The sequence below is a fragment of the Myotis lucifugus genome, unplaced genomic scaffold (genome assembly GCF_000147115.1).
Source record: "Myotis lucifugus unplaced genomic scaffold, Myoluc2.0 scaffold_210, whole genome shotgun sequence".
NCBI classification, from domain to species: domain Eukaryota; kingdom Metazoa; phylum Chordata; class Mammalia; order Chiroptera; family Vespertilionidae; genus Myotis; species Myotis lucifugus.
Window position 1 is genome coordinate 1,542,754 of NW_005871258.1, and position 22,697 is coordinate 1,565,450.

The 22,697-nt window shown below is 40.5% G+C and overlaps 1 protein-coding gene across 1 annotated transcript in view; it reads left to right on the forward strand.

The window, feature by feature from the left end:
* The window catches only part of AFF3 (AF4/FMR2 family member 3), a 401,836-nt gene that overhangs the window by 5,341 nt on the left and 373,798 nt on the right, over window positions 1-22,697 (forward strand).

A 22,697-nucleotide genomic window follows, 5' to 3' on the forward strand; every position in this document is an offset into this window, starting at 1 on the left:
TGCATTGTGACTTTATTCAAATGTGAAGATTAGATGTATAGAACACTAGAATTTAAAACAAGCAAATCACATAGTCACTGAGGTAGCAAAGAGGCCATGACTAGTAACTTGAACAGAAATCTGGGTGGAAAAGGAAGTTTTGTTTTAGAGAAGCATATCTCATACTATATTTCTAATTGATGACAGTTGTCAAGAGCACAGGAATAAGAAATATGACTGCACATGTTTTATTTTACTGTGATTAAGGTGTAATAACTGAAATAAATGTGAGTTCTGGAATGTTGTACTTAGAAACTGTTCAAGATTTTATTTTCTTTTTTGACATATTCTTTTTTAAAGATGAGTAACACTGTGGCCAGACTAATCTTTGTGTCTTAATTTGATCTCATAACCAAATGAAGCAGATGATTTAACGTATCTTCTTGAATGCCCTACAATGCTGAGCTTAACCATTTCTGAGCTATCATCTCAGAAAGCGCCATGCACCAATTGGGAGGCCAATATATTACCTAATTAGACAAGACTTTTTTCTTTTACTTTAGATGTTTACACAAGTTCTAATGAGGAAATTATACCAGGAACCAGTAACATCTTTTGATAATTCATTTATGATGGACCCCAGAAAATGTTCATTAGAAATTAATAGAAACAAAAATGTAACTTCTACAAGCATTTATGTTTTTTTCTTCATTTTTGCATTTATGTTTTAAAAGCTTGTAGGAAACACACATAGATCTCACCTTACAAAATTGAATTCAATAAGCTTTTTGATTTTTGTTATTACTATCAAATGACCCTGTAATGGCAACAAAAAGCATGGTGTGTCCTTGAACAAAGGTGACTGCAACATCAGGAATCCCTTTATAATTTCAGTCCCAATTGATTCTTTGTTAAAATTATTTTTATGTACCAAAGAAACTTCAGATTTATTCTGTAATAACTTATTTATTTTGGAACCCATTGAGTTGACAAAGCTCTGGTTATAAGCCAGCGTTTGATCGCCAGTTCAGCCTTATGCAAGTAATTATATAGTTTGCCTTAGGTTTTTGGGTATGTCATTAATAACGTGGACGCTTTCAGGATGCCAGATTGAGAATGGCATACTGGACTGGTGCTCAGTAATCAGAGCAGGGGGGAAAGGCCTGAGACAGAGTCAGCCGACAGAAATTAGCGCTTTTATGCAGGAAGTGTTTCACTTCCCCCACGTGTAATGTCATATGCAGTCAGCTTGCTTCTTCCTAACATTCTATGCTAAACACTTCAAAGAGGGCAATCATGCATTGATAGAGAAGAGGTAAGAAAAAGTGTTGTTGATAGGACAAAGTTGTAATCGGTGGATTTTTCGGCGGCGGGAGAGCGGGGGGGGGGGGGGCGCGATGCAGTCTTTATTTTAGTAGAAAGCATCGCATGTTATGGAAAATGTGGTAATTTGAACCTTGTAATACTGCTATGTTGAATCAGCCCACTATCATACTAACAAAATGGCTCTTTCCAGTTAGTAGCAGGGTGGTAGTTGTAAGTTATATTTCCCAACCTTCAAACTCAAAGGTGTTTTTTTTGTTTGTTTCTTTTTACATTACTCTAAGAAATTAAGAAATACCTTTTGGCAGGTATATCATTCATTATTTTTAGGGAATTCCATATAATCCACAATCTTAACATAGAAACTGAAGAATTTTATCAAACCAATCAGATTTTACTTTTGAGGGAATACTTGCTTCTATTTTTTGTAGAGAATAAAATTATTTAAAAAATAAAATATCCTCTATAAATAGTTGACTGATCTCCAGTGAAGCAGAGAATGTGTTTTTTAGGGAAATTGACAGAAGAGATGATCTGAATGGAACTTGTATCTTGACTATACTTTTTCAGGATGTTAGCCGTTGAGCAAGACTTAGGGCAGTGTGAAGAATTTGGGGGCTAAAAGGAAGTGTTCGGTAAAAATGACAAAGACAGGGAAGGTGCAGGTATAGCTGTATGGTGTTGTATAGGCACATTCCTCCTGAGAAGAATCAGGTCAAGGACTAGGTATAATTGATGTGAAAAATATTTTTTAAAAAGCTAAGATGTGGTCTCTGCCTCCAAGAAATTTATAGCAATTGAATAAATTAGGTGCTAGCACTTAGCTTTTCCTTGGTAATTTCTGTCACTTAAAGTCCAAACTAAATTTAAAATCGTCTGTCTTGCCCTAGGAAAATTCTCTCACCTTCATAGTCCTTGTAGTAGGAAACATTCTGTTATTCTTAACAATAGAGAATTGGTGACTCTATTTTCCCGATTTTACACTTGTAAATCCTTCATTCGTCCCTCACAACATCTGTACTCGGTCTGCTGCCATGGTGAGTTATTTCTTATAATTCTTTAGTCCTCAATAATAGGTAATTAGTGTAGAAAAATTTAGTGCAATTTGATGTGGAAGTTACAGACCTCAAGGGAATTCCTTAACTGATACACCTGCCTCCGGGCTGGTTTTTCCCAGCTCAGTTTTGTGTTTAATGAAAAACATGTTTTTGTTGTTATAGCTGCGTCTTTTACTCTTGATGCCACCCCTCATTAAGTGAGCCTTCCCTGGAGTATCACTTGGAAGGGTGACTACTGTTAGGTGAGAGTCAGAGAACCTCACGAATGACTGGAACATGCATTCTAGAATGTTCTAGGGTAGGGCACACTACATCTTACTTCCAATTGAAGTGAATGACTTTTTGTTTCACACATAAACACAAAATTAATGTTTTGCCCTTAACATGTAATTCAGGACTCAGATGATGGGGGACTGTTTATCTGGAGGGCCAGGCACAGGTTTTGTGGGACCTAAAGATGACACTGTCTTGGTGGTGGTGGGGGTTCTCTTTAGGAAAAACAGAATAAAAAATACCTTTCTCCTGAAATTGTTACAAGAACATATATTCGCACATTCCTAGGGCCCTCCTGGGCCTTGGAGAAACCTCTGCTCAGGAGGCCCTGAAGCTGATGTGTCACCAGCTTTTCAGTGGATCTGTCTTTGGCTCATGGAATAATCATAAATTATTATTTAACTGATAACTTTAGATGTGAAAAGAGTGCTTTATATTAGCTTCAAACTTTGTGGAACTTAAAAATAATGTCTAATGCCAGGTGAGGTAGAAAATGAGACAACACTGTGAAAAAGTCTAGTCTGCAGTGCTCTTGAGACATCAGGTGGTCTCACAGGCTCTGAAACTGTTGGGCGAGATCAGTTCAGCAGTGGTGCTCCAAAACACACCGGTCGGGCCGTTAGCTGTTAATCTAATAGGTAGACGTGGGCCGAAACTGCTCTTGCAGAGGCTCCGATGGCTGAAAATGGAAGCACTTGAAAAGGCAGGGAAGGAAGGAAACCAGGAGAGAAACACCTAAAGGTGAAAGTCAGTGAATCGACTGTGTATTAGGAGTTTTAGAATTCACCCATAAGAACAGAGTAACCATTTTTGGTTGATCAGAATTTTATTTGTTAAGATAAGTAATTAAATAGCTTAAAACATATTGGTTAATCATCGCATTTTCACAATGGTCATTTTAAAATCACCATTTATACCAAGAATAAGAGCAGAAAGATAAAGTACCATGATTCTACAAAATAGCTTCCTAGAAAAGCAATTAAGTGATTTTTTTTTAAGTTCACAGAAGATAAATGGTGTGGGCTTCCTATTTCCTGTCACTCTTGGCTACCTTTGTATGAAAATGGATTTCTTCCACATTAAAGTCGGCAGCAGCCTGTCGGAGGAAAAAGGCATCTGCAGAGCAATGTGTGCATTCCATATTCGTGCCCGTCTAAAGTTCTTCATTCCCTTTGAGCTGCCTGGTGTTTCCACATCGGCCGGCTGCGCTATCGCTCACGATGAAATGAGGGTGAGGGCCAGCCTGGAGACTCGGTTTCCCTGTCGGTTGTGGACTCCTCCTCCCCACACCCCTGGTCGCCGTTCCCCTTCACTCACTGAGACAGAAGCCACGTCCTGCGGGACAGTGTGGCTTAGCAACAGCACCGATAGTTATGCTCTGCACGCCTCCTGTCCCATAATGCACGTCCTCCCTTCTCTTCCCGAGAGGACAACTTGTACCGTGTAGACTGAGAAGAGTGAAGACTCAACACTTTGATCTCAGGTGTAGAATGAAAGCATCTGTTTTCTGAATTGTAGAAGGGTCGTTCTGAAGGTCATCGTGAAGGCTGGCAAGTGGAAATGCTGCCATATTTTTGGGTACTTCTATGTTTAGCCAGTGGGGCCCTAAAAGATAAAGCGCTTAATCACTCAAAAATTTGAAGACTGCATATTAAAATGTGTCCTGCTCCATCCCCTTTCTCGGGCTTCTTTAGGGCAGCGTCCTAGCTGTAAGGTAGGAGATGGCTCCCCGTGCTGGAGGCTTTGAGGAGAGAACTGGCCCCCAGGGGAGGCTGTGAGCAAGCCCCACTCCATTTTTCCGGTATATTTTCTCAGTTCTCATAAAGCTTTCTCTCTCAGAAAGCATCTGGACAGATTACAGCTGTTTTCCCTTAAACTGCAACCTTGTGTGTGGACTCCAGCCCTGGGGCTAATCAAGAGCCTGAGATCTCTGTGTTTGGAGCCACTTGCAAAGATGACATTTGATTCAGCATCACTCCCACCCTGGAAAAGTGTCACTGGACAGCCCAGTGAGAAAAGCCTCTTATTTTTTTTTTTTTTTGTAGTTTGTCCTTTCTTGGTTGGAAATTGTGTGCGAGCTCAGTGGGAGGACCGCTGCTAGGCAGACCAGCCAGGACTAGGCTCACATCCTGGCTCTACCTACCACGTGGGGGGGAGCAAGTTGTTTAACAGCCAGGCCTCAGTTTTCTCCCGTGTGAAGGGGAGAAGTTGATAATATGTGCTTGGCAGCGCTATTGGAGGGAGGAGTAGGTGAGGCAAAGTGTGTAACTTGCTTATAAGCACACTGATAATATAGTAAGCATTTGGGAAATATTGGCTATGTTATTCTTACTAGTAATACCTCTGAAACAGCAACAGCAAACAAAATATAGAGATGGGGTATTGTTGGAAGTGGTTTTGTGTGCACGTGAGAGACAGAGAGGGGGTGGCAAGGGAAAGAAAAATGAAATTCTGAAAGTTCTTTTGTGTTTGTTAGATATAACTGAAGCCTTTGAAGACACAGATGATCCTGGATTACTCTAGCAAAGCCTGAGTATCCTGCGTCTCCCTCATTTAATGCCTGGCCCCCTGCGATTTTATGACGAGGCTGAGATAGAATTGTCTCTCTGTGTAGCTGGCTTTTCTGAGCTATCCTCTCTATGGAACATGTCACACTTGAGCTGTATCTCCAGTTAAATGAAATACAGAATCAACAGGATGTGGGCTGAGGAAAAATGCTAAAAATTTCAGATAGTAGGTATTTAGAATGACTCGCTGAGATAGAGCTCTTCGAAGCCACAGAGTATCGATAGCTTGTGTAGCTGGGCTGAGCAGTGCTTTTCTGGGAGATGAACGTGGACTCCCCCTGCCGCTCAGGATCCGTCTCTCTGCGCAAATGGCCGCTTTCCCAGCAGAACGAGGAGTGCGTCTGCTGCAGCTGGATTGTCTTGAGTTTGACTCTCACTCCAGTTGCTCCCCGGGTGACCGGTGTCTCATTGGCTTTATGCGTGACGAGGAGTCATGGTTGCACCTTGATCAGCTTGCTGCGCTGCTGTCAGGAAGCACCACACGTTGGTTGGCTTAGAACCACAGGAATGAATTGTCTGGCAGTTCTGGAGGCTAGAAGTCTGAAGTCAAGGTGTCGGCAGGCTTGGTTTCCCCTGAGGGCTGTGAGAGAGAGTCGGTTCCAGGCCTCTGTCCTTGGCCCAAAGAGCTGTCTTCTCCGTGTCTTTACCTTGTCCTCCTTCTGTTGTGTGTCTGTCCAAATTTCCCCTTTCGGGAAGGTGTTCCGTTAGATGCATTAGGACCCACCCTAATGACCTCATTTTAACTCGATTACCTTTGTAAACACTCTGTTTCCACGGCACAATTCAATGCAGTAGTACCCATCGGTGGCATTCTTATGACTGCTTAATACCTTAATACGTTACACTGCTAAGACAGTGACTGGCGCATAGTAAGCACTCAGTGAAATCCACAGTAATAATAACTCATAATAATTAGTATAATTATGTTAGCGCTGTTTGCTTCACTCTTATCTTCTATTGGGCTCAACTCTAGATGCTTTGAGAGCTCGGAATCCAGAAATTGAGGTGAGGTGGATGAATTTCACTAAAATCTGAGTGTCTTAGAGGCAAGGATTTCCCTTTTGTTTTTACTGCTTAGTTTACTGAAGCCTCCCTAACTGTGCCTGGCACAGAGTTGCTGCTCAGTCCATATTCGTTGAGTTGCTCCATTAATTAAGGATACCAGTGAAAGAAGACACTCCCCTCCCGTCACTGACCCCGCCCCTCCCGTCACTGACCCCGCCCCTTGGGGCCTCGGTAACTCCTGCCACACCCTTCTCACCTGTACCTTACAGCTGCTGTCACAGAGAAACGGAACCCCACTTACCCATGTGTGTAAACCGAGCCCCTGTGGGATAAGCTGTGCCGCTCTGTGCTGACCTCAGAAACCGGGGCAGCGGCTCTGCCGGCGATGCCGTGTGCTCTGCCTCGCTTTCCTGGTTCTCTGTTCTGTGTTCATGAGCAGCCGCCCTGGCTCGGGGCAGCGTGTCCGGTGCTGCGTAGGTGCTGCGTGTCGGTGCCGCCGCAGACGCTGTGTTCTCTGGCCACATGGCACGTGCTGTAGCCAAAGGGAGGTGGTGGGAACAGGGCGCTGGAGGAGGTGAACAGGAATGGGAGGGCTGGGCCCCGGCCTTCATAGCTTTGTGCCCCATGAATTACATTGCGATGGGCTTACAAGAGCCTGGAGCACGTGGAGTTCTTAGAGGCCCCCCTCGATTCCAGCGGGTCCTGACTCCCGGAACGTCCCTGGGGCCTTTTTCTCGGCATGTCGTTACGGGCTTCATTGATCCCGTTTCTGTCACGGTGTCTGTTTCACTCACTCACGGTAATACATTGTTTCATAATTGATGCGAACATAACCCACATCTTTATCCAGAGCTCTGTTTACCTGTTGTCCTTCAGAAATATCGCTGGTTACATAGCCTTGGGGTCCACAAAGCCCTTGGCCTGACTTTAATACACAGTAAATGGTTGACCCCTTATCTCTGCGACAGAAAGGTGAACAGTGGAAAATAGATAAATGGATGCATTCAGCTATTTTTGCAAGCCCTGAAAACAAACAAAGGCAAGCCACTTCTCCCCCCCACACCTCCCACCCCCGTTCTAAAATGCCTTGAAAGGTCTCATGGGGAGCATCAGTGATGGGATGCTTGGCTCTCTGTGGCATCTCTATCAGGTCTCTTCCTGTCTGTGTTCACCCACAGCGAGGAGGGAACCTAGACCCCCCTGGAGCACCTTCCCCTCTCGGGGTGGCTCTCACCCTTCCTCATGTCGACCTGCAAGTCAGCATTTCCATAACTTACGTTTCTTAGCTTTAGTTGTACCCACTGGGATTTCAAAGTGTCTGACAGTCCCTCACACACCCCAATTACAGTACATTTAAGCATGTGTTTTCAGAGTAGCCTTCCTTGCTTCATCACAGTCTATTTAAGTCGCTCCTTTACCATTTGATTTTTATCCTTTTTATAATCTGTGATAAGTATTCTGGAAAAAGTAAAAAGCAGGGCAGACTAAAGGGAGCTGGGCCAGTTGCAATATTGAAAAGGGAGGTTAGCCTAATTCTCATTAGACAGTAAGATTTGAGCAAGAATAAAGTGAGGCTAGGATATGAGGGAGTTAGCTGGGGCATCTGGCAAAAGGAAATGCCAGGTAGAGTGGAGGGATTGTTAGAGCAGAGGCCTAAACTCGCCCTGGCGCAGCAGCAAGGCGTGTACTGGCATGGAGGGCACGAGGAGGGGCACGGAGAGGCACCCACACCCTGAATGAACTTACATGTAAATTTTGTGCAGATATGATCTATTCCAAGGAAAAATTGTTAGACATCTAATTTATAATTCCAAAATGAACAAAAAGTTTTCTTGTATCATCTTTCGTGAATTTTGTTCATGTTCTTTACCCATTTATCTGTTGAAGTGTTTATATGTTTTCTTACTGAGTTATGAGCTCTTAATTAAATATTAAGCAAATTGACCTTTCTTAACTATATTACAAGCAATTTTCCCAGTTTGTTAACTAACCTTTGTTTATAATAGAGAAATTAAATTTTGTATCTCTTTTGATCTCTTCCTTTGTAATTATGGTTACAAATATCATATATACATATATGTGTGTTTCCTATATAATAAAAGGCTAATATGCAAATCGACCCAACAACGGAACGACCGGTCACTATGACGTGCACTGGCCACCAGGGGGCAGACGCTCAATGCAGGAGCTGCCCCCTAGTGGTCAGTGTGCTTCCACAGGTGGAATGCTGCTTAGACAGAAGCCCTGAGCCAGGTTCATGGCTGGCGAGCATAGCGGCACTGGCAGGAGCCCTTCTGCTTCCGTGGCAGCGCTAAGGATGTCTGACTGTCGGCTTAGGTCCACTCCCCGCCTAAGCCGTCTGTCAGAAATCCCCTGAGGGTTCCTGGGCTGTGAGAGGGCGCAGGCGGGGCTGAGGGACACCCCCTCCCCCCCGCCCTGAGTGCAAGAATTTCATGCACCAGGCCTCTAATATATTTGTTAAGTCTAACATATGAAACCATAAAGAATTAGATGAAAAGTTTTCTATCTGGAATTTATTTTGATATGTTGTCTTTACTTATTTGCTTATTTTTTCAAATAGTTGAATCTCAGCATAAATGATTAATTAGTCCATCTTTTCTTTCTAATTTTAGTAAGAAAGAAGATAAATACTTCTTCATGGAATTGTGGTGTAGCTATAGGTAGGGATCCTATAATACAATTTCTTGTGAAACTAGAAATCTTAAATTGAAATGCTCCATCTTTTCTTCAAGGTCAAGTTCTGCACCTCTACAGTTGGCTCCAGCCATTGAAGAGCTTCCTTTCTTCTGTATTCCTATTGTGTAATGTTTGTTACATTATAATATGCCTTCTTTACTTTTCTTTGTGTGTGTCTGAGCTCACAAATGTATTGTAAGCACTTTGAGGACAGAGTCCCCTTTCTATTCACATTTACACCGTCTTCTAGAATAGGGTCCTATTAGATCAGTACTGAATTATTTTCCCCTTGAGGTCTACACATTGAATTTCTGCACCTGAAAAATAGAAAGACAAGCCTACATCAGTGACAAAAATAAACAATAAACCCTAGAATGAAGTACAGGCATAGCATATAATCTGACCTGGGCTGCTCTCCATCTACTTCCGGACTTCCGGCTACTTCCTAAGCATGCCATTTTCTTTCTTACTTTTCTCCCTTTGCTTGTGCTCAGAGTTGCTTCCTTTCCTAGTTTGCCTGCCAGATTCTTCTTCCAAGGCTAGTTCCTCTTATAATGAAAATAATAATGCTTGGAAGGTAGGAAGTCACCACTAGAGTTGCTCATTGTTAATATATTGGCATACTTACTTTCCATCTTTATCCTTCATATTTTTCCATTTACTCATCGTTTTCCTGTTAACAGGTTACATGCTCACTTAAATAATTTAAATAATGAAGAAAAATAAAATTTAAAAATCAATTCAAATCCTACCATCCAGGGGGAAAAAAATCACAAATATAAGATCAACGTCATTCACAAATAACATTCTCTTTCTTTTTTCATCTTTCTCTTTCTTTATGTTTCTTTGGTTTCATCAGATTTGGAGCCTCACATGAGCTTTGATATATGTTCTTCGAAAATGCCCATCATGTTACTTTTTATAGATGGTTTGCTCTTTCTGCTTGAATGCCTAACGAATGATTTCTTTAAATTTTGCAGTTTAACAAAATACGTCTCAGTGTTGAGCATTTCCTAAGACATGGAGTGCTCTGTCTATCTTTCAGGCTCAGTTCATTCTTCTAGTTCAGAGGAATTTTTGCATTGTATTTACACATGCTGTTTGCACATACTGTTTTCGATTTGCCTCTGAAAGGACTTACCCTTACATTGGACCATCTTTTTCTTTTGTATTGTTTAGTTCCTTTCTAATTGCTTTGATCTATATTTTTTTCACCTATACTCACTGCAATTTTCCTAAGCCTTTCCTATATATCAGTGATTCTGTTTTTGGTGTCTATTCTGTTTCTTATTATCTGGAAATGTTTTTTTCATTATTTCAATCCCATGATCATACAGTTTTGTTTAAAAATTTGTACCCCCAATGATTACTTAAGTCATTCTCTTCTAAGAATTTACATTTTAATTCTCATTCCTATTTAATTGATTACGAGATTAATTTATTGTCATAATTGAGGGTTTTGTTTTTCATGAAGAAGTTAAAAATTAGACTTTACTCACACTATTAAATTTTTCCTTTTAATGGGCATTTTCCAGCACAAAACACCCAGAAAAAGAAGCATCAGTATTAGCTATTAATTAGAGCTTGGTGCTGCCTCATATGATGGATTCCAAAAAGTGGCTTAAAAACAAGGCAGAAGTTTATTTTTCTTTCATTAAAATCTGAGGTGGTAGACTGCTTTTTTCATTGACACCCTATCATGGATCTGGGCTCCTTACACACACACACACACACACACACACACACACACACACAGTTGGCTCTGCCACTTATAGGAGTGTTATGCGTATCCACATGATCCAGGATGGTCCATGTTCCATTCTAGCCCGCAGGAGAAGGGAAAGGCATATCTTGCCCTTTAAAGGTTCAATCTGGAAGGAAAACAAACCACATCCTCTCATATCCTATTGGCCAGAAGAAGTCACCTGACTATCTTAGCTTCAAAGAAGGCTGAGATATGTGTCCATCTGTTATGTTGGGTCACTATGTGTCCAGATAATTTTTTTTATTATTATGGAGGAAGACATGAGTAGATATTGAGGCAAACCTAGCAGCTATTGCACCTATTACTTTATATCATTGGGTATATGATTAAGGGTTTATGTCATGATTTATGTGAGCCTTTAAAGGAAGGAATTGTCTTCCCCATCCTTATTCTCTCAGTACCTGAGTTCAACATATAGTGCTAATACTTTTTTTGTTGAATTGTGGTTTTGAATTAAAATGACACAATGTGTGTGATTTTCTGAATTTCTGAAAGAATGGGGTGTATAAATTCATAAAGTGTTTTAGGACATTCTAGACATTGTTTGACAAAAGGGAAAAGGCTCCCCTATTATATTACTCTAGTTTGAGAATTGTTCCTGAAATCAATGATAGCTACAAAGGATATGAATTTAGTGGAAGTAAGTATAGTACCTATAGCCATTATCACAGACTCTTCTTACTCAGTATGGAAATGTCTTAGGATAATAAGTGGATTCCTATCTAAATTCATGAGTTCTCTTATGACATTTGGGTGAAGCCCGAAATGGATTAATCATTTTCTGATAAAATTTAAGCTGTGATTTCTCTGGTGACCACATTTAATTAGATATTTAAAAACTGCTTATCTTTATACCAACAGGTTTTATGACTGCATTTTCCCCCTGAGCTGTATTTCACAGATTAAATTGCTAGCAGAAGTAAATAAAAAAATAATTTAGTAAACCATAATATCCTTATATTAGAAATTAAAAGCATGCCCACTTTTTAAATGAAAAATAAATATTTGAGCTTAAATTTAAAGGACAGAGGTAGGTAAGACAGTATAAATATACATACATTCCAGTGAAAATAAATTGATTTTGTTCTTCCAAGTACTGTTCTCCTCCCCACCTCCCCCCCCCCAAGAAATTGCCTGTACTTCTTTTTAGTGGAAAAAGTTCCATTTAATTTGCAAAGGCTGAAACATTTTGTGCTAAGCTTCTGAAGGTTTTAATTAAGACTTTGGGTTTCCTTTTTTTTAAAATTCTATACATTTCAGTAAGATTCTCCAACTCCCATGTAATAACATCTGACTCAGCCCGCTCACCCCCAAGTGTCGGAATGCAGAGGAGAGACTTGCTGGCCTTGTACATGTTGAACTGTAGAGATTAATTTAATCTGTTCTTTTAACAAGTGGAAACCACAGAGATTGATCTGGAAACCCCAGATGACCTTTTGTGCAGACCAGAGCAAGAGAATTTCTGAGTTGCCTAAAGTACTAAAATCCAATATGGAAGGAAGATCAACAATTGTCAGATTGCCTAAAGGCGTAAAGTCTGTAAAGGGTTTAATTTTTCTCAGTTCTGTTCTATTTGCCTAGAGCACAGGAAGTTTTTAGAAGAGGTTCTTTTACCCTCCAGAAGTTTCCTTAGTTCCATCAAATTGGAAGTGAAATGATTTTTACCTTCCTCTCTTAATCCCTTCTCCAAACATTTTATTGTGGAAAAAATATATAGCATAAAATTGACCATCTTAACCATTTTTAAGTGCGCAGCTCAGTAGTGTTAACGTATATTCACATTGTTGTGCAACAGTATTTCATAATTCTTGAGGGTTTTATTCCCTCCTAACAGAAGAGAATTGGAAATCCTGTTACATCTAATGCCGCTTTTTAAGTATTTTATACTAAAGTGTGTAAGAACTTCATACTGGTCTATTAAAGAAGCATTATGTGCAAGTAAGTGACAGCTACTGGAATCTTTCTTGAGCTCAGTAATAACTGTGCTGCTCTGTCTTCCTTCCCCTGGTGTCTCCGGCATGAGTGAGAACAGTGCTTCACTCAGGTTAGACACTGGGCACTACCTGTTGACTGGCTCTGGTGGGTGATAAGACCATTGTTGGTGTAGGATATTGCTTTTCCTGACCACTCTTCCAAGAAATCAGGCTAATTGTATGATGTTCCAGTGAAACTCATTTCAGCTACATCAAGGGGTGGGGGTGGGGGTAGCGAATATTGTTAACACTCTTATATCAGAGCAATGAAAATTAAAAACAGAACATGTTAAGCAGTGAAATACTTTTTTAATACCTGTTAATGATCTTATTAAAGTGAATTATATTATTTTATTTGCATTTTCAAATGCCTTAGAAACAAGTAAAATGAAAGCATCATATTTTTTTTAAAATATACATTTTATTGATTTTTTACAGACAGGAAGGGAGAGGGATAGAGAGTTAGAAACATTGATGAGAGAGAAACATCAATCAGCTGCTTCCTGCACACTCCCTACTGGGGATGTGCCCGCAACCAAGATACATGCCCTTGACCGGAATCGAACCTGGGACCTTTGAGTCTGCAGGCCGATGCTCTATTCACTGAGCCAAACTGGTCAGGGCAAGAGCATCATATTTTGAACTGATTTTCAACCTTCTAGTTTCATATGATAAAAAATAATATAATATTGATTAAAATTCACAAATGGACTTCTCAGGCATCCTTTCAAACCTCCATCCCTGATTCTTTCTTTCCTTTTTAGTCTTTACATCATTATTGGGCTTGTGGCAAGCAAGACTAACTAGCGGTAAGACTGTCAATTCTCTTAATTGCTCTAGTCTTCAGGTGTATTTAGTCAGACCCTATTCTTTCCAAACATATTTTGATGAGTTGATGTACCAATGACCAAAGTAAAAATACAGAACATTGTCAGGCTCAGCAGTACATTCTGTTTTGGATAATGTAAGAGAGAACCTTTTACAATAAACATTACAATAAAACGTTCACATTACAATGAAGTTACAATGAAAACACCTTAAAATTATAATATACAAGTGTCTTGTGTCCATGCAGCTGAGTAATTAATGTTATGCCTTATACGTTGAGATGTTGGGATTCCGGATTCTGTGCTCTTTGGCCCTACACGTTTTCCTGGGGCCCTACTTTATCTATCTCAATGACTTCATATATTATTCTCTCTGATTACAATATGTACCTCTAGTCCTGACCTTCTCTGAACCTGTAAAGCCATATTCTATCTGTTTTCTTGATGTGCCCACATGGATGTTTTAGCAGATCCCCCGCACTGAAAGCGAGCAGACTGATCTTGCTGATTTTCTGTAGAGCAGGCTTCTCCTCTGAAACTCTGTGTGTTGGTTAAAGGAGGGCCTTGCACTGGGGCTCGAAGCTAGAACCTTGGAGTCATTCTCATTCACTGTGCTCCCAACATTCCACCTCTACTCTACCACTAATTCCTTTTAATCTTGTCTAAGAAAGTCGCTTAGTGGGATCCCTCTTCCCCATGTTTCGTCACCTCTTGGCTTCTTGCCATTAATTTCTTCCCAGTTTAGTTCAACATCCACATCACTGCCAGACATGCACAGCTAAAAACCTATTTTTTTTTTGAAAAGGAAGAACTAAATCTTGTCATTTTACATTCTTGCTCCAGCAGCTCCCTCGTCCCTGGCTTTGCTAGAGCAGCTTTCAGTATTCCCCATGTGTAATCTGCAGGCCAGCAGTTTTGAGGGATGTCAGTAGCTCTGTAAAGTAGTGTTCAAGTTAAACTGATTTTTACCAGATGTATGTTATGAAGCCCCTAAAGGAGACTGCAGGATGTAATGTTTTCCAAACTTACTTGATCACAAAACTTTTTTTGCAAAGCAACTCATGGAATCAGTATTCTGAGAAACATACGCTAGAAAATACTAACCTAGAAGCTGACAAATCCAGATCCTTGGACCCAGCATACAGAACACATCGCACATACACTGGCCTTTCTAGCTTTAACCTCGTGACACTGAGCCAGGTGCTCTACACTTCAGCCTCTCGGAACTAGACTGCTGTCCCCCCAACATGCTATGGACTTTCATGGCTCCATGCCCTACGGTCAGTTCCTCCAAACCAGAAATCTTCTGCAGTTGTCACTAGACCCTCTGTGAGTGGAATCATCTCTGTGAAACCTCTACTCCTCGTGGAATGAGCCACTTTCTATGTTCCTTCACAACACTTCTTGTCTCCCTATTTATTATCTGTCCATCCATCCAATCATCCATCCATCCATCCATCCATCCATCCATCCATCCATTACTCAGGTGTGTTTCCATTAGTGCACAGCTGTCTCCCTGACTAGTCTGTGGGCCCCGCGTCAGGCCTGCACCTTGTCTTGTTCATCTTCATGTCCTAGGCACTGAGTACAGTGCTGAACATGCAGGTGCTTCACAAATTAATGCAAAATTAAATTTTAAAAGCTTTAAAAATCACTTATCAATTCTTTTCGCAAAGGACTCAATAGTGTTTTATAAGCATGCATTATCTCAGGCTAGAGACTGAGGAAGTGATATACTTTATATCTTACACCCTGTCAGAATTCTGGCTGGACATTAAGTTCTTAAATACCAGACAATATATTTTTAAAAGTTACGGATAGTACAAGAGTAAGCTCGTGGATGAAACCTTCGTTTGGAGTGGCAGATGGTCAGTAGAAAAGTGTCCATACTCTGAGTGAATAGGAATTTGAAATCATAAAGTTTCCTTAAATTCTGGCCACAAAAGAGTTGTTTAAAACAAATAAATGCCCATTGTCTGGTATAAGCAAAAGTCCCAGCAACGTTGCTTATTCCAGCTCACATTGAGAGTAAATCAAAACTGAATGAGCACTGCGCTGGCCTGGTTCCCCAGCTTGATGTCAGAAGGATATTAACGGAAGCGTCTGTGGATGGATCTAAAGTAACATTAACTTCATCTAAAGTAACATTAACTTCACACACCAGCCCTGCGTGTGCCTGTCTGTGAGTGGAAGCAGTGCATGTGAAAGCAAAACCGAACGTTAAGCTATTTCAGTTCACTCCAGCGGGCATCAGTCTGTGGAGTGTTGCATTGTGGTAGGAATGCGTTCTCCAGGGCTTTCCTTATAAATGTGGACACCACATAGATTACGGCAACGACTATGGATAAAGTTTTCTATGTCCCTTTATTTAGGTTTAGCGGTTCAACATTAATTACTGCGTAGGATCAAGCTATCAGAAGAGAATTCAGCCTTTGCAACCACGTTGAAATAGATGAACAGACATAAAGAGAGAGGTCAGAGAAGCCCTCCTTTTAGGGTAAAGGACGTCTCTTTATGCCTCTGACCCCGGCTCATGCATTGATGGTCGCCATTTGAGAAGTGCAGCTGCGAAGCCACTTAGGGTGAAGCGTGCGTGATTATGTTTGTAATGCTCAGCCTTTTTGTTTCCCAAAGAAACTAACCGGGAGGAAAGCGTGTGGAAAACACCACCCTGTCATCATTAGTAAGTTCACTTCTCCAGGTCCTCTGCTGGCTAGTGCTTATTTACAGCGTAATTTCAGCTTCTGAAATGGTGACTCTAAATGAAAGCTCCCCCACTAGTTAACCTGCCAGTCCAGCAGTCTCGAATTCCCGTGGGATGTTTTGGTGGTAGTAGTGTTTTCAATCTAATTTTAGTATTCAGACTCTTAGACACTAGTAGGTCAACTTAAGTAGGCACTGCCTTGCATTTTTTAACCTTTACAGAACCTATTTACATCTGTGGGTTTTCACGAGGATTATTTTTCCTTAGGTAAAACAGTGTAATAATATCATTTTTAAAATGCACTTAGTAATTACTGAAAATTACATGTTTAGAACTGCTTCTTTGCTTTATAGTTGTGATAATGAACTACGCAATGAGAATTTATTTAACACACCTTTTGGGAGGAGAGTCAATTTAATGTATTAGACAAGAGACTATCTTAGAACATTGTGCTATTAATTTAAACTTAAACATTGGGCCAGCTTAGTCACTGAAAAAAGTGCTTTTGTTGGACATTGAAAATCATGAAGTTCTGTGCATGTCTTGTTTATTTTTTAACTTATTTTACATTTTAAACTTTTTGTGGAAGTACAATTTATATAGAGAAAAGTAATCCTTGAAGAGTTTTTACAAAGTGAACACATCTCTGTAACCATCACCCAGATTAAGAAGTGGGGTATCACTAGACCCCAAGAAACACTATTCTGTCCCCTTCCAGCAACACCCCACCCACCCAGTAGTGACCACAAGCCCGACTTCTAAAAGCAAAATTACCTTTGCCCGTTTTTGTACTTTTTATTATTGGCTTCTCGTTCAACATTGCATTCATGGGATTCATCAATGTTGAGTGAATTGTCAGTTGCACTTTCTCAATGCAATGGACTGGCATTCCATTAATTTGTCCTTATTCGTTTTTATTATAATTTTACCATTTCATTAATTTTATTTCTCTGATTTAACTGCACACCAATTTGCCTTTTAAAAGGTCAGATGGTATTCTTTTTACTGCATGTGCATGCAATCTTTTTAAAACATAGATGAATGAGGCAGCAATAAATTTAGCAAATTTTATGAGTAAAAGAAACTGGTAGCACATTTTCATTATTTGAAAAGAGGTCATGTCTATGGCAGTCCATTGCAATTCTGAATACGTAAAAAGAAAGCGAATCTGGTAAAAGGCCAAAATAAATTTAGTTGCAAGATGATGACAGAAATACAGTTGTACTTAAGGTTTGGACGTTGCCTTATACTTTACCATTGATTGGATGACATTTTTAAGAGAATCTTTTAGAGCAAAAAAGGTAAATTTGGTTTGGTTACCCAGCACAGAATTTCCACCATGTAAATGCCTCACATCTGTGTATTTGTTTTGCTGCAGACATAACCAGCAAGAGTTTAGCGATGAAATCTGTTCTTAATTATGAGAGCAGCTGTTGGAGTGGTAGCCATTTTTCTCCCCCTCCTGATGTGAGGTTGCCTGGTTTACTTATTTTTGCCAGCATTTTTCAGGGTTACGAGTGCAAAAAAAGGGCCCCTTTGTGAGAGGTTGCAATTCGTTTTCTGTCTGAGAGCCAGTGCAAATGGACTAAATCTGCACAGCAGGGTGGTTTTATCTGTCCTCCTTGCACACTGCAAGCTGCCCTACCCCTCTGCTCAGCACCAGAGACCTATAAAACCATCCAACAAATGAGGGGGCTGTTAAGTGTTCTGGCAAGACTCTCAGACAGCAAGCGGCTCATGTGAATTAACTAGGTCTTTCTGATGGGGGGCAGAGCTGGACGTTCTGGAGCTGGAACAGAGGATATTAACAGACTATTTTGTTCTCAGTGTTGTAGATTTACTAAAACACCTCTTTCCATTTCTGTTCAGTTATTTTTACATCCATGCGCTGTAGCGTATTATTACTATGTAGGTTACCCACACAAAACAAAAACACACGTAGATACTCAGCCCAGGCCTTCACAAGAGGGTTCTATTTTAATTTCTCTGGATATTTCAAAGCATCCTAAAATAAGGACTTTGGGTGGAATTGATCTGGAAGCTGAGTGAAGATCTTTCATCATTTAAATTTTTGACTCGAGACTGAATTAAAAAACTTCATAGATTTCTTTCAAATCAGAAATCAATGAATTGTTTGCTTGGAGATGATTGATACCCATCTATCAATCTTAGATGCTTTGCGCATTAGTTTGAGCTCTGTGTCATTTCAACTCTAACCACAATCACCTGAATACTTGAAGCTTGACATTTTATTATTTATTTATTTATTTATTTATTTATTTATTTTTAAAAGAATGTTTTATTGATTTTTAGAGAGAGAGGAAGGGAGAAGAGAAAAACATCAAATTGAAAGCATAACATTGATTGGCTGCCTCCTGCACGCCCCTACTGGGGATGGAGCCTGCAACCCAGGCATGTGCCTTGACTGGGAATTGAACCAGCAACTTCGGGGGTACTGGAGGACACCCAACCAACTGAGCCACACCATCCAGGGTGAAGCTTGACATTTTAAATATTAAAAGCATCTTAAAAATAAAAGGCAAAACCCAAAGTGCATAAAGCTTACTCTTCACCAACTGGGAGGAAAACACGCTTACAGTATTTTGTTTTATGTTACATATTTTTCTTTCTCATGTTGGAAAAGTGGGGTTTCATAAGCGCTGTGAAGTGGATTTCTTCCCAAATTAGTGAAATTAAAACTAATTGTCCTGCTCTGCTGGCACTTTTTGGAGCCACGTGGTACTATTGCAAAACCTTTGCAGGGCTCCCGACTCCAGCCTTCGGAAGACGCCTGCCTGGCAGCACTTCCCTTTCTGATTTTAATTAAACGCAGACCAACCAGAACAGTTATATGAGTAATTCAGCCCTTTAAAGCCTCTTTTACACAACAAATTTGGGGAAAAGTGAGTTTTTCTCACTGGAATTGTCCAGATAATTTTATCTTTGGGCTTTCTGGCCCGTCCGAAGTCAACAGATTTAAGAGGCACTGGTCCTACCGCTTGCTCTTCAGCCTTCCCCCTCACAGGGTAAGCCACCCCAGGCCCTTGTCGAGTCGGCCTGGTTAGCAGAGATTTTGTCAAGTATTTGAAGCTGTTTCAGGATATATGTATTGAAAATATTAACAGTAGTAATAAAGAAGACATTTACAAATAATTCACAAGTATTCGTTTTGGATGAGGGGAAAAAGAGACGATCATTATCCTTCATATGAATTATTGAGCCGCGTGAATATTCAAAGCAGATGGAGGGCATGGGCCACGTGAAGAGTGGGCTTTATTCAGTCCTGCTCTTCTGCCGCTGGGATAGATGGCGACGGAAGGAAGACTGGATCAGCCTCACTCTTGTGCCAGGCTCTTCTCACTAAGCAGGCCTTCGGTTTTATCTAATATATATTTAACCTCTTATGGTTGAGCCCTAATCAGCCCAGACCCATGAGTAATGGTTTATGGGCAGAGACTTTCATCTTTATTAATGATTTGTGGATGATGCTATGGCTGCCTGGTTTCATACTTGAAGTGTGAATTAAACTTGCACATTGTGACAGAGATTGTCCTGTCCCTCAGGGAGAGTACCTGTGTGTGGCAAGTACCTGAGCCAGGAATGTTTTCGGTTTTGTCCACTATTGAACTCTCCCCTGTCTTTAATTAGGAAGTGTTTTGTTTTTCTGTCCTTTCTGATTTCTGTATTATTTCTGATCCTAGCTCTCTTCTTGATTGCCTGGTTTTCAGTTTCATTTTGAGTTAAATGCTCCATGTTTCCTGCAAATTTCTGGTAAATTTAATATCCTGGGCCCACAGCGTGGAGGGAGTTGGACCACCAGACGCAGAGTCATTCGGAATATTTCCAGGAGCAGCATGCCAGCATGAGACCGGAACTTCAGGGAACTCGGGCCGGGTGCATTTTTCTGTTCTGTTTAGGCTACTCTGGTTTGGTCACCTTAGAACTTCAAACTGAATTCTGGGGGATCGTTTGGTCCCAGACTACCTCTGCTTGCTTGTGTGTGGCTCCTCTGGCTTGCAGAAGAGCCTAGTGTAATATCTATGGGGCCTTGCCGGGCCCTGACACCATTAACAGCAAAAAATGATGGAAATTACTGGCATTTTTTTGTCTCTGGTACCTGTCAGTTAGAGGCTCTTTTTCAAAAGGTCCTAGTGGCTTTATATTTTAGGTGGTTAACAGTCAATGGACAAGTTCAGCACATAAAATACATCTAGCTATTGTAAATGGAGTAATTTCCAATGACAGCTTGAAGTTCATATGAGAAATGACACTGATAAAAGTTCATGTTCATTTGCATTTTTAAAACATGATCCAAGACTTAACAGCAAGTGATAAACTGGGGAAAAATTTGCAGTCTGTTAATATCCTAAACACAAAGGACTCTTTAAATATCCAATAGGGGAAAAAAGCACAATGCTCTAAAAGAAAAATGGGTAAAAGTCCCGAGTAAACAGTTCACAAAAGAAGATATCCAGCTATTGGACAAAAGAAAGGAAAAAATGGAAATATAGATATGCAAATGAAAATATCAGTGTCATAATATGTTACCTACCAAATATTTAAAAAACTGTGAAGATTGGAGAGTGGACAGTCTTATAGTATCCTTATAGAAGTTAAAATTGTTAACTTTCTGAAGAGCAATTTGGGATATGGGTGGAGAAATTTAAAATATATTTACAGAAATGTGTCTCATGGTTGTACTTAACGTATCAAGGAATTGGAAAAAAAATCCCTTTGCCCTATATGACATTAAACTATGATTTTGAAGAGGACTTACTATCATAAAAAATGTTCATGATATGTTGTTACCTGAAAAATAAGTATGTAAAACAGTATATAAAGGATAATCTCAATTTTATTAATAATCAGTCTATTACAAGACATTGTTTTGATTGGTGGCATTATGGATTATTAAAAGTTTTTTACTCTTTTCCAATATGTGCTTACAATGAACATGAATTGTATAGTCAGAAACAACTCATGTAACTGAAAAATAACTCTTAAGTTGTTTTAGATTGACTGCAAAAGAACGTGATGCCTACAGATATTTTGGTTAAAAAACATACAGTGACTGAAAGACATATTTTTATATAGAATTGATCTGGATAAGAGAAAATTGATACAGTTAATAACCACCCAGGGAGTATTAAACAAGAGGAAAATACCTGGCCCCATGCCTTAAAAGGTCAACACACCTGGCATTAATGGAATCAGGGAAAGAGAAGCAATTGCCACAAATCAAAACCTTTCAGAGGAGTGTGGCGTCTGTTCTTTTGAAATCTAAAAATTGCCACATGCTGGGAAAGAGAAATCGTTGCCTTTCTTTGTGTCCTTCTCGCACATTGTCTCTGAGGATGTGCCCTGTCTCTAGCTGCCACCTCATGCACATTCGTGCCAGGGTGTCATTCTGTCTGCCGTGAGAGGAAAGAAAACATCGACATGGTGTCTGTTCGGACTTAGCTTGTGTCTTCGTCCTGGCACAAGGGCCAGATAGGCCAGACAGCCCTCCAGGCTGCAGTGAGGTTGGGGAACAGCAGGGAAAGGCAAACAGCACAATATTTATGTGCGTAAGGGGCATTACTGCTATGGATATGAAACTCCAACTCTTTTATTAACTTAAGTGAAGCAGTAGATGAGGTTGAATAGTGGTCTACAGCAAAAAGGGGGCTGTACACCCAAGGCTCTATTGTCAGGAGTTTTTACATTTAAAAGTTCGGCCAGAAACTCATATTTAATTAAGGGTACGTGCTTATGGTAAGAAGTGTAGTTGAAAACCACAGGGAGTGAGCAGTGGAGACAGTGATACTCAGAGCAGTGTTTGCTTTTCTCCATTGCTTGTACTTTATGGAATTCAAGTTCTTTGTGACTCTCGAATTCACAGAGTGGCTTTGCAGGGGGAAAGAAAATGTTTGGTATATAGGTAGTAGAATTAGGGAATTATTTATTTATTTTTTGGGGTAAAGGTAAAGAATAAAAAAACCTTAACAGAAGGAGTTTTTCTTTTTCTTCTCTATGGACTCTGAATGGTCCTATCTCATGGCTTGTGAGACTTCTGCCTGAATCAGAACATCCTCACGCAGCCTCAGGTGCAGAGCTCTCCGAGCTCGTGGCCAGCCATCTTGGTTCTGCTCTACAAAGACGGAGAGTCACAAAACCTCTTACTAAGATGAGCTGTTCTCAGGCACTGACTTTCCTTTGAGAAAATGCCGTCCAGTTCTGTACAAATGTGGCTGAGCACCTGGTGTGTGCAGGCCTCTGGTGCCCCGAGGACCCACTCAGCCCCTGTCCTTGTCTTTGAAGAGACCAGTGGGGAAGGCCAATATGTTTAATGATAAAATGTTCCCCATTTATATCCTTTCAGACTTGGGACAAATTTAAATCATATTCGTTCCCTCCTTGCGTCCGTCCCTTCTAGTTGCAGAGCCTTCGGCCACAGTAGGTGTCCATGGCTCTGCTGCGGTGTCGGGCACAGGGGCACTGTGGCTGCGCCCGGGGGAGGATGATGGCCTCACTGCCCGACGAAGGC